The sequence below is a fragment of the Barbus barbus genome (genome assembly GCF_936440315.1).
Source record: "Barbus barbus genome assembly, chromosome: 1".
NCBI lineage: Eukaryota > Metazoa > Chordata > Actinopteri > Cypriniformes > Cyprinidae > Barbus > Barbus barbus.
The window spans coordinates 39,414,832-39,432,220 of record NC_136729.1 but is presented as its reverse complement, the minus strand read 5'-3'; the positions used below and the strand labels follow the sequence as shown (position 1 = coordinate 39,432,220).

Sequence of the window (17,389 nt, the reverse complement as noted above, 5' to 3'; positions counted from 1 at the left end):
TTAAATCTGTGCGTAAGTTTATTAAGCCTTTTCTTTTAACCGTTATAAACCTGTACTGTAGTTTGACTGTAGTAACCGAACGCGACATGCAGTTTGAATGCTGAATGGAGGATGACAGACAGCCGCGGCGGAGAGAAGAGTTTACCTGAACTTGAATTTAAAGACTTAAATATTCATCTGTACCTCAGATTAAACTATGGAACAGCTTCAGAACACTTGAAATATAGTGTACGAAAACTTTATGGTGCTTTATAATGTTTTTATGCCTTTTGTGGGGCTCAACAATAACAATAGTATACGCACAATATCGGATTGGATCGGTCTCGTCTGACCGATACCCGATCAGCAGAAAATTACCGTATCGGAGTCGATACCGATCCTGAGTATCGGATCGATGCATCTCTAGTCCGGTACTCACAGATGAAGAAAAGGAAAAAAAAGCACATACGAGTCGATAGGCGGAATCAAAATTTTTATTTGACAACAAGTATCCGATTCTGGAATCGGAATCGATTTTCGATTCCCAACCCTAGTAATCAGCGCACAGTAGATGGGAACAGAAAAAAATTTTAATTCGCTTTTAACAACTCATTAAATCCTCTTTCTGAAAAATGACCAGTGATCACGCTGAAATCTCATTGGCAATTGCAAGCAATAGCCAATGCAAACAAATGCGACAAATGCTGTTCCTTGTCAGCGACATCAAACTTGGTATGCGGTGTTTTGAGGTCCTTTTAAGGCATTTTTGGAGCTTGACAATCTGAGTTACTACCCAATTACATGGTTTAAAAACAGCAGCATAGGCATTCTACTAGATCACGGTTTTGTGTTCCACAGGAAAAGGGAAAATGCAACACTAAAGTGTGAAACAGTTAATTTTGGGGTGAAATATTCCTTTAAATATAAAATGCAGCGTAAATAGCAGCATCAGGCTGAAACTGAGCGTTCAAATCTGAAGCTCACCCAAAGGCTGTTAAGACAGCAGATGGGCACAGCAGCATGTTGCTATTGAAAAACACTCCCATGTAACCACAAACTGGTTTTGTGTGCTGTTGCACTAGGAAGTCACAAGTATTTGGGTTCAAAACAATCTGCGACTCACTTTTGCAACCCAGCAGCAAAAAGGAGGGAAAGGCCCCCAGGGTTTAGGATGACAACCTTACCAAACCGGTCCCAACAAGGAGCAGTGGAAAATCACTCACCCCTTTACAAAACAAAAACAGGCAGCATATTTTTTTTATTGTTTCATATACATGCTAAATAGCATTCAATTAGGGCTGCAACAACTAATCGATAAAATCGATTATTATCGATTATGAAAATCATCGACAACGATTCTCATTATCGATTAATCGGGTCTGCCCACAGTGCACGTCCAACTTCAGCTGGTTAGTCAAATTACAGCACTGAATAATGCATTTCTATGGACAAAATGCATCTAAAAATAGTGGAGGAAACAGAATGAGATTCTGCCGGAGAAGCACGTGATCCAAGCTGCCCAAAACATGATAATTCTTTATTTTAAGCTTTAAGTTAATGCATAAGAGTAATGGCTTGCCCTGTCAGGCGCTTTGACAGATGCGTGTGCGTCCTCAGCGCAAAAACGTTCAGTTTACGGTCATATCCTTATCTATAAATGCCACAAATTCACGCGAGCATTTCCATTTTTGCATAAAGGTCCATCCTGACAGTCTGTGTTAAGTTTAAAATACCGAATGAGCGCCGGCGCGGCGGGCACGCGCGTCAGACGGACAGAACACAGTAGAGAGGGAGACAATTAATAGGCTTTTCAGCGCAAACATATCCATTGTGCTGAATTATCTGTTGTTGAAAGTTAATTTAAGGTTTAAAATAAATTAAAATATTTTATGAGAGTAGGAACTTTAAAGGGATAACAGCGTGTAATTGTCTGTCTGAATATAAACATGAGACGCTCCATAACGGCCTTTTACAGGATAAAGAAATGACGAGGTGACTGTGATCAAAGTAGTTCCTGCAGAACATTACTCTTACCTGTTGGTTAACACTGAGTTTGTGTTTTTATTCGTCTTTATTATTATCTTTATTATTTTAATTTTTAATAGAGGTTTAAACTATATTCAATTTTTACAATGCTTCACAAATTTATGTAAGTTTTTTAACAATGTGTTTATGTAAGGTTTGTGCCACTGCTGCTCTAAAGTAACAGTATTGGTGATAACCAAAATCATTTTTCGGCTTTCTGTACTGGTTAGTACTCCAATATGTGTAAGCTCTTTAGTAACAGTAGTAGGCTATTTTTAATGCTATAATATCATTATTGCTGTTATCTATGAAAGAAAACCAGAGCACTTATTTTTTTTTGTATTTTTTATTTGAGTATTTTTTTTTCGCGATACCCAATTGCAGTCAAAAAGTACATAAACAATACCAGGAAGAATGCAAGCTGTTATGAGGCCATTTTTTATTATTATGTCCAATAAATGACAATAACATTTTTAAATTTAAACAAATTTTTGACAAATTTCTAAAATATGTTTTCTCTTTATTATGATAAGCGGTCTAATAAATTAAGCACTGTATGTTTTCATAGCATTCAGTTGTCACGTTTGTTTGAAGGACATTGGGCAGAATGTGGAATAGTGTTTTTTTTTTGGTCAATATTTTTTTAATCCGATTAATCGAAAGAATAATCGGCCAACTAATCGATTATCAAAATAATCGTTAGTTGCAGCCCTACGTTCAATTACTTAATCTTTAGATTCCATTCAACAGTGATTGCTGTAGAGACTAAGGAGTTGAGCACATTTATTTTCACTGCGTGTTGTGTGCCATGACTGTACCTACACACTAGAACACTGACTGCACATCTGACAGGAATGAGTACATGAACTTATTTATGAGGGCGTGGAAAGAACTGTTGTACATTTGAATATTATAAATTGGAATGCAGACTGAAGTAATGCAGAAGTGTCAATTCTATTCGCTAACACTCACCTATCACGGTGTACTTTTTGATTTGAAAAAAAAAATTGGAAAGAAAAGTTTCCAGCAGTCTGTTATATTATTAGTTGTAGTAGTAGTAATAATAATAGTATTTTATTTTTTATTATTGTTATTCTCCTTTTCACAGAAAAACTGAATGAACAATGTCTCAAGCACCACCAGCAATCCGTAAGTTTAAAATTACAAATGTGCATTCATACATACGTTTAAAGGGGTCATCGGATGCTACATGCACTTTTGCAAGTTGTTTGAACTGAAATGCGTGTTGGCAGTGTGTGTACACAACCACCCTATAATGATAAAAATCCACTCAGTGTTTTTTTTTTTTTATCATCTACTAAAATCTTTACCCCTTTCTCAAATCGAGCCGATCTCAGATGCCTGTCTGTGTGGCCCTCCCACGAAAGTTTGATTGACAATAGTGTTTCAGCACAGACTTGACTGGTGTCTTACCTTAGACCCGCCCTGAGTGATCTGTCATAAGTCCGCCATTGTTTCACCACCGGAGCAAATGTAGACAAGAATGTCTCCTAAGCGACTGAGGTGTTTTGTTGTTGGATGTAATAATGAACATAGCAGTCGTCATGTACTCCTGACATCTGATCCGCTGAAGAAGCAGTAGATTACGTTTGTTTGTGAAGGCAATGCACCCCCAATCTACCTAAATGTGTCTATGTTCGTGCGAATCATTCATCATCCAGCTTCACCAACAGAAGCAAGTATAAGATTTTTAATGAATCTTTGCAAATCGCCTTTCCTTATAATGTGCCAATTAGCAAGTTTCACGATAAGTAAACAGTCCCTCAGAGCGTGGTTCGGAAGAGAGGGGCGGAGCCAGCAGAGCTAATTTTCATTTAAAGGAAAATGCTACAAAGCGTCTTGCTCTGAAAAGAGCTGTTTTTGAGGGGTGTTTGATGTTTTTGTAAAAAAGGTGTTTTTTACACTACCATTGAGAAATTTTAACCAAACTATGTTACAGACTTTTCATTAAGACTCTAAAGAATCATATCAACTTGTGGAAAATGGGCATCCGATAACCCCTTTAAGAAAATTAAAAGTAATAAAAAATACACTCATTCATTGACTTATGGTTGCCACATTTTAGTTGTAAAAACTTGATTGACTAATGTTTCTTATGTTTAGTTATGCTATCAAATGAGGTGAAGCTGATTTGTTATACACGTCAAAATTCTGGCGAGAAAAAAAAAAAAAAAAAGTACTAGTTACTTCTATGGCTGGTCATTTCCCTGAAACAATTTTTGAAGAATCCCCATGCAGTTTATAGTAACCATGAATGGTTCCAAAAAGACTGAAATCTACCATGAAAGCCACATAAATAGATTACAAATGCACTACATTTCCATGTCTCAAAGCCATATGACAGTTTTTGATGAGGAACCGACCAAAATTTAGATTGATATAGACTGATACTCCAGCCTTCTGCAGCAGCTCACAAATCTCATTCTCCTTTCCACATTCTAAGCAGCTCATCACATTAAAACACATGGCAGAAATTGAGCTATGCCATCATTTGTGTTGAACCTGGTGTTATCCATCACTTTTAATTTCCTGTTCCATAGCTATTGTCAGAGGGAGAGATTTTTAGTGAATAATGATTCAATTTCAAAGAGTTTCCCACAAAAAGGTACAGTACAGCTTCAGAAGACATGGAAATTGGTGTAGTGCTGCATAAATATTCTTAAATTCTTCAAAAGTTCTGCTGAAAAAATAAATAAAAACAACACCAGCTTACAGGTTTGAAAGGACATGTTAGTAAATGATAAAAATCTCAATAGAATTTTAGACAAGTTATTTATTTAAACAGACGTGTGCTTTAAATGTCTCTTTCAGTGACCATTTCAAAGGTGCCGACAGAGACTACAGACAGTCTGTGTGAAATGTAAAAAGCTGAGTAGTGGAAATGAGCGCAGTGGTCAAAGTATGGTGCTTAAAGCCTTTGTGCGATGCACTAGGCACCAGAAAACAAAGGTGTCAGAGCCCCGCAGTGGACCTCCTCTCTTTGGTCTTTGGTTAGGTATGCTTTTCAGTCACGCACAGGCTTCGGCCCTCCCCCCTTCCTGTCCCTGCATTTCAATGTAAATAGGCCGATTGAATGGCTGCAGCTGCCCCATCAAAAGGACAGTGCTGCTAAAGGGCCCAGTCATTGAGATTCAGCCAAGCCACGCTTCCCCACCCCCACACATCACAAGACGAGCCGAGCGGCAGCCAGCAGCCCGCACGCAGGAAGTGCTCTTCAATTTAGAAAATGGCCCCATGTAAACCTGCGCAAATGCGATCCTGAAAGCAGCGATAGTGAATGAAATTCATGGTCCTATGATATGTTTGAGATTGGTGCAACAGGACACAAAAGGTAGTGGCTGATTCCAGAGAACTCAAAATGCGATTGAGAAAACCATTCCTAAATCAAAAAACGCCAGATACAAAACACTAAACAGCATAGGTCTGATACAACATCTCTGCAACTGAAGACTTGTATCTGCTAGTAAACAGTAAGCTAAAAACATAAGGATTAATGTATTACTCATCCCTCAGCACATCCAATAAAGACAACCGCTGTCTCCTGCTGCCCAACCCCCTCCCTGAGCTTACACACATCTGCCCACACAAGTGAATCTTCTGCCTCTCCTGACATCAGCATCCATATACAGCTTATTTAGAGCTGAATTTCACTTGATAAACAGGGTAAAAACTAAAATCATCAGTAACCAAAAAAGTTACACCTCTTTCATGTCCATTACAACTTAAGTGTAAACAACATAAATTGTAACACCATACTCTTATGATTTTGAAGGTAGATAGACATGTACCAGTATTCTGTAATACGATATAAGGTCGTATTGAACATGCACTGTAATGTTAATGTAGGCATTTTAAAATAACGTGAATAATTCTAGATATCTAGATTTATAGAATGTGTTTTCCATCAACTGGTTTAATTTAACAACACTATGCGTGTTGTATGTAGTTTTTAAGAGAATAAGTGTGTCTAACTTAAAGGGGTAATTCAGGTGGAAGTTTGATATGTAGTTTTCACAAAATATTGGGGATATCTTGGTGCAGGTAACACAGAAAAACAATACAATACAAAACAAATCTGACTGAAAATCAATTAACCTAACCTTAAATTAAAAATCGTGATAAAATCTTTAGCTGAAAATTTGACTAATGGTAGATTTGCTAAACAAATATCTTATGTCATTTGCAACTTTAAATTCACTATTAATAAATTTTACTACACAACATTTAGAGGAAAATAAATATTTTGTTGTATTATGAAGCCAATATATGATACAACAGTCCCATACTAAGACCATACTATCGCACCTACACAGGTTTAAGAGATAAGCCTCAGTTCATAAGAGCTGATACTGAAAGATCAAAAGAAACCACTGAGTGATAATATACAGAGAGAAGAAATGCGGCAAAGAAGAGAGCAGGGGAGAAAGAAGTGTCTCCTTTGATGTATGAGAGTTGGGGAGAAATGTTATCAAACGCACTGCAGTGGAAGCACAACCTGTGCCCAAGAGAAGAGGCATCAGGCTGAGAAAACCTTCAAACCCCAAAATCAAGTGCCCCCTCCCAGGTGTTTGTGGATGGATACCATTCAGCATTGTCTGCGTTTGTGCATTTGTGTGTTGCCATAAGGGGAGTGTGTTTCAAAGAGGTTTATATGTCATCTGGCTGTCCAAGGAGTATGGAGGAGCCTACAAAACATTTTCACCGCAGGAGAGAAGTGAAACGTGAGAGAGGAGAGTGAGCGACACTAAACGCTATGCAATGAGGAAGGGGAAGGCCAAAGGAAACCAGCACACAATAATGTCATGTGAGTACTGGCTCACACTATAGCAGCACCAATAGCGTTTCCAACAGTGGGGAAATAAGATTACATCAATATTCACTGAGTAGGGCTCCAAAAACAAATATTAACAAAATGAATATTTTGGCATTCAATATTAATTACACTTCCTTTCAGTTTCCACTTCTGACTGTTTGATGCACATGCAGCTGTCAGCGCTCATTAAGTGAAGTCTGTTAAGTTTAAAGGGGTGGTCTACTGACTTTTTTCGAAGGCTTGATTGTGTTTATTGGGTGCACTGTGACGTGTTCATGCTTAGTTATAAAAAAAAAAAAAAAAAAAAAAAAAGCATTATTTTTCACATATTTTACCTTTATTCTACACCGCTTTTCCATTCTTGTAAAAACGGTCTGTTGACTTCCTGGTTCCTCTCTCAGAAATTTACAATGGGCTCAGATTGGTTAGCTGACCCAGTGTGTTGTGATTTGCAAACCACCTAGTGCACGTTGTCCGAAAACGTCACGCCTCTTACCATAAAGGGTAGTTGCATGCGCTCCAAGTGTATTGTAAACATTGTGTCAATGTTGTCTTTTCAATTTGAGCCCAAGTCAGAGAATATTATTGAAGAGGATTGAGCAGAACCCTATGCACGCACGACTCTTACTGGATGTTTCAGAATGGTATGTCTTTTGTTTTGTTTTTTGTAACTGTCTCATTTTTTTGGATACACTGTTATTTGTAAATGCTACTGCTGTTTATGCTGTCTTTTGATATTCGGTTTTATCCTTACTAAAGCTTTAGTAGCAAAGTTTACTACTGTTCTCAAAGGGATTATTTGATTACAGACTGCAGATCTACAGTGATCACTAATTCTGACTGTATAGCACCATTAGTTTTATCTTAGTAGAATGTAGGGCTGTGCGATTTGGGGAAAATATCTAATTGCGATATTTTTGACAAATATTGCGATTGCGATTTGATTTGCGATTTTAAATTTGCAAAGTCAAGCTTCAGCTCAATATTGTCAATAATGTGTGAGTATTGTTACCCTGCTGGAAAAAACAACAACAACAACAAAAAAAACAATAGAAACCATCACAGAAATTCTTATAGTTTCCATAAAAACCATTACAAAATTCCTTTGTTTTGGGCATTATTCCAATAGGAATTACTGTTGTTCTATTGGTTGCCATCTGCTAGATTACATCAAAGACTATATAAAGAGACTTTGATTACATCCCACCAATAGAATGCATCAAATACCAGCAGACACCATTATAGTTTACATTAAAACCAATACAATTCCCATTATAACCCTTAAATCCATTACATTTTCTATTGTGTTTTGGGAGGAGTGTTTTTTGTTTGCTTTTACAGAATTACTGAATTTCACAGGAAAGATTCCTTTATTTTATAAATAAAGAACTGGATTTCTTTAGTCAATTATTAAAGTATTACATGTTACACAGGCTGATTTATTCATTTTTAAGTATTTGGGATTTTAATAACAAGTGGTAAATGTGCTGAATGTTTCATTTCATCCCTGTGAAAGTTGGCAAGCATTTAGACTTAATTTACATTTGTTTTAAACGCGGAGTCATGCGCGAGTGGACACAGGTTGCACGCATGCGTCAGGCCTCGTCCATATTGCCAGATGCGCTCGTGAGAGACTTGTGGAGCAGAACCGGGCCCGAGACCGTGAGTATAAAAGAGCATTAAGTCCGTGAGACGCGGGAGACACGCAGCGTATGAGAAGCATTCAGAGACACGGGCCTTGTGTGTGGGCTTCTGAATTAGCATTATAAACTTATTTCAATTGCATCTGTTGGGGAGATAAAATGTGTAAGATAACATTCATGAAGTCTACTAATAAAAACATCTAAAAATGTATATTTTATTCTCCAGTACTGAAAGCAGAACCGATACGGGAGCTCTTGATATGCGTTGTGACGCAGCTCTTGCAAATTACCTTTTTTGTTCGTTGTCTGTCACTTCGAAGCTGAAGCTGAATACGTTTTCTTTAGTTTTAATTTGCCTAACTTTCGATCTGACCCTTTTTAAACGTTGGGTGTTTACGCAGTTGGCTAGAGCAGTGCTGATCGGGGAGAACGGAGGTGCGCTCACTCTGTTGTTAGTAAGACTGTCACTCAAGGCTGGCAGTCATGCATATGTTCTGGAACAGAGTAATATCGCGTCCACATCGCAGGCTGTACGATTAGCAAATCGCAACGTCTCAAATCGCGATTTTGATTCGATTTCGATTAAATCGCACAGCCCTAGTAGAATGAGAGAGTTCAAATTTCTGTCATCAGAACCATGAGCCCATTACGAAGACTAACCATGGCTTTACTACAGTGGCCAAATCAAACACAGAACCACATTTAGCGTGCTCGTAGCTAAATGAGCATAAATCTATACTTTATACTATACTCTACTACAACAACTCTTCTTCTTCACTAAAGCAGCCCAGCATGGCCCCACCCTTGGGCTGCACGATATATTGCATGCGACTGTCATGCGCATCTCTTCAGTAAAGCCGGTTCTGTGATTAGTATTAAATCTCCATCACCGTTCACAATCAAATACATTTATATATAAATATATACTATAAAATTAAAAGACATTTCTTTTAATTGTATAGCACAGTAATGAAGGTAGCAACATATGATAGATAGGACAGAACAAGAAAGACTTAATCTTTCATTGTGCAGAAGTATTATAATATGAAAGGCTCCAATACAGAGCGGCACAAAGCGCTTATGCGCATCCCGTGCGCAGAATGATGCGCTTGAAGCAACAAGTAGTCACAGTGCGCAGGCTGCGCAGCCCTCCGAGTCCGCATAAAAAAGTTCAAAGTACAAAGGGAAGAGATATTGATGCGTAGTGTCTTAAATCTGAGCCTTTTCTATTAACAGTTTTAAACCTCAGTCACTGTGTGCTCTTGAAGAGAGTTTGACTGTAGTAACCAAACGCAACATGCAGTTTGAATGCTGAATGGAGGATGACAGACAGCTGCAGCGACGAGAAGAGTTGACATGAACTTGAATTTAACAACTTAAATATTCATCTGTACCTCAGATTAAACTATGGAACAGCTTTAGAACACTTGAAATATAGTGCACGAAAACTTTATGGTGCTTTATAATGTTTTTGTGCCTTTTGTGGGGCTCAACAATAACACAATAGTATATGCACTAGGGGTCGACCGATTATCGACCTGGCCGATTATTGGCACCGATATTAAGCATTTTTTTAATAATCGGCATCGGTCATTTTCAAAACCGATGTGCTGATAAAATTATTTAATTATGAAACGTGCTATTTGGCTCTGATGCAGCCTGTCGGAACTCACCACTCTGTGGCCTAGAGCAGTCTCCGCCCACCGCGCATCTGATTTGTTGAGAGTCAGGAGTCCGACCAATCAACGTGGAAGACTAAAGGCGCTCTCACACCGAAAGCGCTTGCTAACAGGTGCTGCTTCATCAGCGCATCAGTTATCTCTCAAAGGCAGCAGCAGACGTTGCTCAAGTTGCAATAAATTACAATCCACTACGCTGAAGTTGTAAAAACCTCAATATTATCTAATTATGGTTTCCGAGATGGGGGAAATGCAGGGGGAATCGCGGAATCCAGTCATATAAATGGAATTTACTGTATAACGCGGAGTCACGGAATTAGTCAAAGTTTGGATGAATTAATCAAAAGTAGGTCAGTACACTTAAATCGACTCATGATATGGACTATCTGTAAACATTAAGCTGCAAAAAGACTATTTAAATATGAATTCTGCATGTTCGGCGTGTCTCTGTATATGTGAAAGGCACAGACGCGCGGTTTTGACACACACACACACACACACACACACACACACACACACACACACACACACACTGAAGTGCGCGACGCTCGCGGTGTATTCCGCATCTGCCATGTCACTAAATGAGGACATAAATACATGAACATCTTCATGAGCATTTGACTGTTTCGTTTGAGTAAAACGATCGTCATATCATAAATAGGCTACAGAAACTTAAGAGGTCCTGACGGCAACCCGTCAAAATAAAAGTTCGTTTTATTTACTAATGCTACTACAATTATTACAACTTTTGTTTAAAAGAACAATCACACAATACGCTATTTCTTACATATTTTAATTTTAATAGTAAACCCATTTGTTTGCCAAAAAATAGAGTTCAACTCTCATTTGATTAAAAGATAAATTAAATTAATGTTTTATGCCTTCATTTGCACTGCTCTGTAAATAAAAACTAATGGAAATTACTGTCACATAGGCCAAGACTAAGATACTGTCACATAGGCCAAGATTAAGTTACTGTCACATAGGCCAAGATTAGGATGACGGAAATTGGGACATTTCAATAGGCTATTGAACCAAGTGAGCCTATAACAGGCTATTAGTGTTATAGTTTCATTAAAATAGTTGCGGTCTTCTTCGCAACTTCTACAATGGAGCTATGAAGACAATTAAATTATTTACACTTATTATATACATTGCGCTTTTTAAATTAATCAACTGATGTGCATTAGATGATGAATTGAATAGTCACCTCTTGTAGGTTATGATTTAGTCAACCGAAAATAATTAATGAAGAATTATGAGAGGTTATGCTATTACACATACATTTCTAACATGTAAATTATTGAAGCCAAATACTTACATTTTACCAAGCTGTTTAGCTTTGGTATTTAGTATTCATAGGCTTAATCATGAAGCATACACTTTTAACTCTCTCTTTATATATTACCCTTATTGTAGACGGATGCATGGGGGAAGACAAGAGTAAGAAGTGCAACCAACACTAGGGAAGGCCGTTTTTGTCAGAGCCCTTGTTATTCTTAATTTTGACATTCATTTTCATTTTTACACCAGACATATATATCGGTTCAATATATCGGTTATCGGTCTACTTGGGCTGTAATAATCGGTATCGGGCCTGAAAAACACATATCGGTCGACCCCTAATATGCACAATATCGGATTTCGATCGGTCTCGTCTGACTGATACACCATCCGTAGAAAATGACCGTATCGGTGCATCCCTAATTATAATCAGTGATTCTGTCTGACTACACTGGAAGCAGTGCAGCACTACAAATCCCCGACAGTAAACTGATGCCTCGTTCTGTTTATAACATACTGACACAAAGTTCAAATGCTCTGCAAAAGTCGCTTTGTTGCGTCCGGTGTAGACAGCCTCTAGCTGTTGCGGCACGGGGTGACACGACAACTGTCACGTCCGGTGTAGACACGGAGTCAGTGTGTTAGCAAAGAAAATTATCAGTATACAAAACACAGCACGATGTGACTATTGTAGATGTGCACATCGCAATATCGATGCTGAAACAATATATCGTGCAGCCCTATTTCTGGATAAGGATTATAACTCTTAGGTCAATTAAATTTCTATTTGTGCGAGGTGCCAATCCTTTTTTGAATAGATTTTGTTCATTTAATTTCTTTTAATTAACGAACATTAAACAAATCTTATTTTTTTGGGAAAATAAAGGGTTTTTAATATTAAAATTAAAACACTGAAGACACATTTTATGGTTATTCCTTAAAAATAAGGTTTTAATCATTTTAGTAGGCTATTACGTACATTCTACTGAACAATAGAAATATATTTCTGCCGCAATGTCTACAATTGAAACCCGAACTTTTATTTTGACATGTTGCCATGAATACCTTTACATTTCTGTGTGTATATGATATGAGGATAGTTTTACTCAAATGAAAAGGTCAAATGCTCATGAAGTGACTCTTAAAGCAGTTCTGGAGATGTTGTTCTGTATGGGAGGGCGGGTCGCCCCCCTAAGATAATGGCAGGGGAAACACTGTACTCCATGCTGATACGAGAATAAGGATGTAACGATTACCGGTTTGACGATAAATCATGATAAAATTCCCCACGGTTAGTATTACCGTTTCATATTTTAATTATCATTAAAACCGTATTCGATTACCATGATTTGAACAACTCACGATAAATAAATACTGTCCAGCATAAAGCATAAGCACAGTTTTAAGTTTTACAGTCTCACGCTTTCAGCTTTTCCATATAAAGCGCCACCTGCTATCAGTGAGTGAATTTACATTCAGCCTGTGTGCAACAGATTCTGTCTGGCCAAAAGCGGACCGAATTAGCATGCCCTGCTGTAAATTTTGACCGGTTGATGAAAAACAAGCTTATGTGGATTCTACACATTTAAATAATTCAGATAAGTTATCTAGAATCGTTTATGGAGCAGATAAAATGCATAGCCTATAATCATTTATTAATCAATTATCATTTTGACTTAACCCTTTTCTTTATTTACAGTCTGAAATGTGAGGTTTACCTTTATATGAAACTTTTGCAAAGCTTTGTTTGATCATTTACATTAGATATTTGAACATGCTATTAAACTGTTGTCAGTCAAGTTGTCATTTAAAATCCGAACATTATTGGTAATGTTATTGTTTTAGTGATTATGCAAACAAAAAGTCATTTTAGAATCAGAATCAATTTATTTGCTGTTTGTTGATTTTTAAATATAAAACTTGGTGAAGTGATTTATGTGTCGATACTTTTTGAACATCTCCACATTTTAGCAATACTGTGATAATACTGATAACTTTGGTCACTATAATCGTGATAAGAAATTTTCATACCGTTACATCCCTATACAAGAATAGATATTGCTTCTGTATCAACACAAAAACTGCATTTAAAATGGAGTAGAAAATTAGGATTAATATGACCCAAAAGCACTCAAACATGCAAAAAAATGCAATCCTCTTCACTAATGTCCTCCGAGTCTCAATCGGGCTCAAATTGATAAGCAATATTGACGACGTCAATGTTTACAATACAACCGGAGTACATACTGCTGAGGCGAAGGACGTTCAGATGCGCTCTAGAGGCAGTTAACGAATCACAACACACTGGACCAGCTAACCAATCAGAGCCCATCAAGTATTTCTGAGGGAGAGGCTTCATAAAACCCGGAAATAATCGGGGCGTTTATCAGAAGGGACAGAGCTGTGTAGAATAAAGATAAATAAATTGTGAAAAATAATGTTTTTTTTTCTATAGAAAATAAAAAGTCAACCACCCCTTTAAACGTGGTATTTTCACATGCTTTCAGATAGAGCAGCATTTACTACACAGTGCCGTAGTTCACTGAGAAGCTACGCAAATAGTTGTCATTATCACAAACAATTTCTTCGATTTCATAATCGTGCAATAATATCATCTCCGTTCTTTTTGCGTTACCTGTCAGTGAACAATGGCTCGGTGTAGTAAATGCTGCTCCATCTGAAAGCAGGTGATGGAGATTTACTGCTGATTACAGAACCGGCTTTACTGACAAAATGCGCATGGAAATCGCATTCGATTTAATCATGCAGCCCTAACACTGTTGTTTACAAAAAGCATGTTGAAGTTTAAAGATCCCCAGTGCAATATTCTGCTCAAAGAAAAGCATACTGCAGCAAGCCTGTATCCATTCACAAGGCTTTGTGTGCTTTTTGCTGCTACTAAATCTGCCATCTCAGTGATGAACTATAATAAATCCAAACATATACAACTGTCTACGATTTGGTCTCTTGAATAAATGCAATACATTGCAGCCTCTGTTACGCATTAAAAATGTCTGGGCTTTGGATAGCACATCTTTTTCCCTGTTTTAATGGGAAAGCATAAGCTGGAAATGTTGAAATAGTAGTTATCTCTCTATTTTTCAGTATTTGAGAGAAGCCTTTCACTCAAAAATGTAGATATTTTTAGAATTTACTACAGAAAATACACCACAATTTCTGGGATTAGAAGATTCAAGAAATAAAGCAAGCAGAGTATTGTACCTAGTGGGAGAATTCCCAATGTTCAGATGAAACCTACACCACTACCTACACGTACTGTTATTGAGAACCTCCATATGTGTATAACATGGAGGCTCTACTCTGTTAGTTAGCACCGGCCCTGTAAACAGTATTCAATAAACAGCTGTTATACAATAATCTGGTAAGGAGAAAATTAGGTCAGTAATGATGGATACCACAATACGTATTGCCACCTCATTATTATAATACGTACTTGTAACTTTGTTATTGATACCCAGTCCTAAATAAGATTTCCAGAAATGTCCTAACAAATAACTAAAATACTTTACAAAATAAAACTATATAAATGTGACTTTAAATATTTTTTCCCAGGCCTGGAAATGGCTCTAAGAAGAGTCATTCCACGACAGTCCCTGGCGTGGGAAACCTAAAACCTCCAAGTATCAGCAGAACATCATGGAGCCACTGACTAGCAATAACCAAAGCACTAAAACAACTGCTGTCTCCAAACTATTAGACACCCATAAACCTGGAAGCATATTATATACGTTTACAAAAGACTTACAATCAGTTTAGTGATAGATCTTTGTTAACACCGTCCTTAAAGAAATGATTATGTTTGAAAACAGTAGGACTTAAAAAAGCCCGGCAATGAGGAACGCTGGATCAAAAAAATGCATGTCACCGCAGACCTAAATATGTCATAATTCTCATGGTGACCGAGCAAAGCATGGGTAAAATGCTTTCACACCATATATGATGGCATTTATAACAGCAATGTCATACCTTAAATAATTTAATCTCCAACCACAGGATCTTTAAGGCACTCTATCCCCCGGTTTCATAGAAAAGGCTTAAGCCTAGTCCCAGAATAAAATGCAAGTCTGAGCGGTTTCAACTGAAAGAAACTTGCACGAATTGATCTTAAAATATAAGAATGCCTTTGTTTTGTCTCAGGATGGACACCAGTAATGTTTTTTTCTAACATGTTTATAAAAATTACTTAAATGTCCTAATTGAACTATGGCCTAATCCTGGCTTAGTCTAAACCCTGTCTGTGAAACCAGGCCTATGAGTTCAACTGGACAGAATTAGCTCTCTATAGGCTATGCTGAGTGAGACAAAGCAAATAATTACGGTTGAGTGTGCCATCAAAGAAAGGAAATGCTTTCTGAAGCTCCCAGTAACAGCATTCCTGAACCCACACCCCAACCAATCCATTTCCCCTCTCTGCCAAACAATGAGCAGGACCCTCGAAATACAAGAACTGGGTAGACAAACAGGCCTGACAACCTGAGACTAAAGGCCATTGCACACTGAGTCCGAATTTTTCGTCCGAAATTTTCGCACGTTGAAAAATAAATACGACCTCACGTTTTGTCAAACACGTTTGCACACTGCCTCAGAAATTTTCGTCCGTCAAAAAAAAATTTGGATCGGGTTCGATTTTTTGCGTTTTTCGTATATCCGTATAAAGCATTTTGAGATGCTTTGAGAAGGTGTTTTGACAATTCAGAGCCACCGTACAAGCGAAAGCCAAAATCCAAAATAGTGTCAGACAAACAAATTAATACACTTCGTCTTGCAGCACAGAGCACTTTATGACAAACAAATTGCGGAATACAAAGATACAGAATATAAAGAACTGCTGTAGCCTATTTTTTTATGCCTGGCGCGCACCTTTCCGATGCCGCAGTTCGGTGTGTGTCTGTTGGTGTATCCATACCTCAGACAGTCTCTGTTCAGGATAAATTGGTGGTCTTCTTTTTAATATGTGGATTCAGTATCGCTAGCAAAGTATCAAACTGAGGCACTGACATCCTGAAATAAATTTTGAATCTCTCGGGATAATCCCGCAGCTCTTTGATAAGGAGGTGGAACTCTCCTTCCTCTCTGCGCAATCTAAGGATTGGATGGACCCAATATTTCCTTTTTCTTTTTTTAAAAAGAGAGAGGACAACAAAATCATCCTCACTGCTTGAAGACATTTTGTATAGTTTTGAGAATTTTTTCGCAATGGATTAATTAAAACGCATCGGACTCAGTGTGCAAGGTCTCTGTGCGTGACGAATTTAAGATTGCGAATGCGAAAAAACGCATGCGAAAATTTCGGACTCAGTGTGCAGAGACCTTAACACCTACGGATCATACTTTAGCTAAATCCTGATTAGTGCTCTTAAGCCACCTTCTGGCAAACAGTCTACAAGTGTCATAAGTCAACTGAGTTTTCTTATGGGATGAAACAGGAAAGCGAATTCTGCAATGCTGCTGCATAAAAGTTGTGCTCAGAAGAAATAAACAAAAGTGAGGAAGGGAGGGATGTAAAGTGGCAGCAGAGTATGTGAAGAGAGGGAGAGAAAGCGTGCTAACGCCCCAACACCGCCGCAGTGTTCTTCCACTGCACCAACACCAGCTCTGTTTACTTCATCACAAACTTTCATAGATTCCCTCTCTATCCTTCAGATCACCCTTTAAAGAAGTATTGTAAGGTCTTGCTTGAATGCAGCTCCTTGATGAAGCAAACAATCACACCACAATGTCTAAACAAGCACGTAGACAGGTCACATCCACATGCAGCACTCACAAAATGTGTTTTCAGAGCCTCTGCTCACACCACATAAGAAACAGTGAAGTTCAGGTCTGTTATTCCTAATCAACAGCAAGATTTAATACAGAGAATGCTTAGCCAGATTAAGAATACAGGTTTGCATTGAGAAACCCCTTTATTTTGTAAAACAGAATGA

General features: G+C 37.8%; 1 protein-coding gene across 1 annotated transcript in view; it reads right to left on the bottom strand.

Annotated features, from left to right (window-relative positions):
- Positions 1-17,389, bottom strand: part of LOC306884962 (ankyrin repeat domain-containing protein 11-like) — a 173,863-nt gene that overhangs the window by 155,224 nt on the left and 1,250 nt on the right. The gene's annotated exons all lie outside the window — the stretch shown is intronic.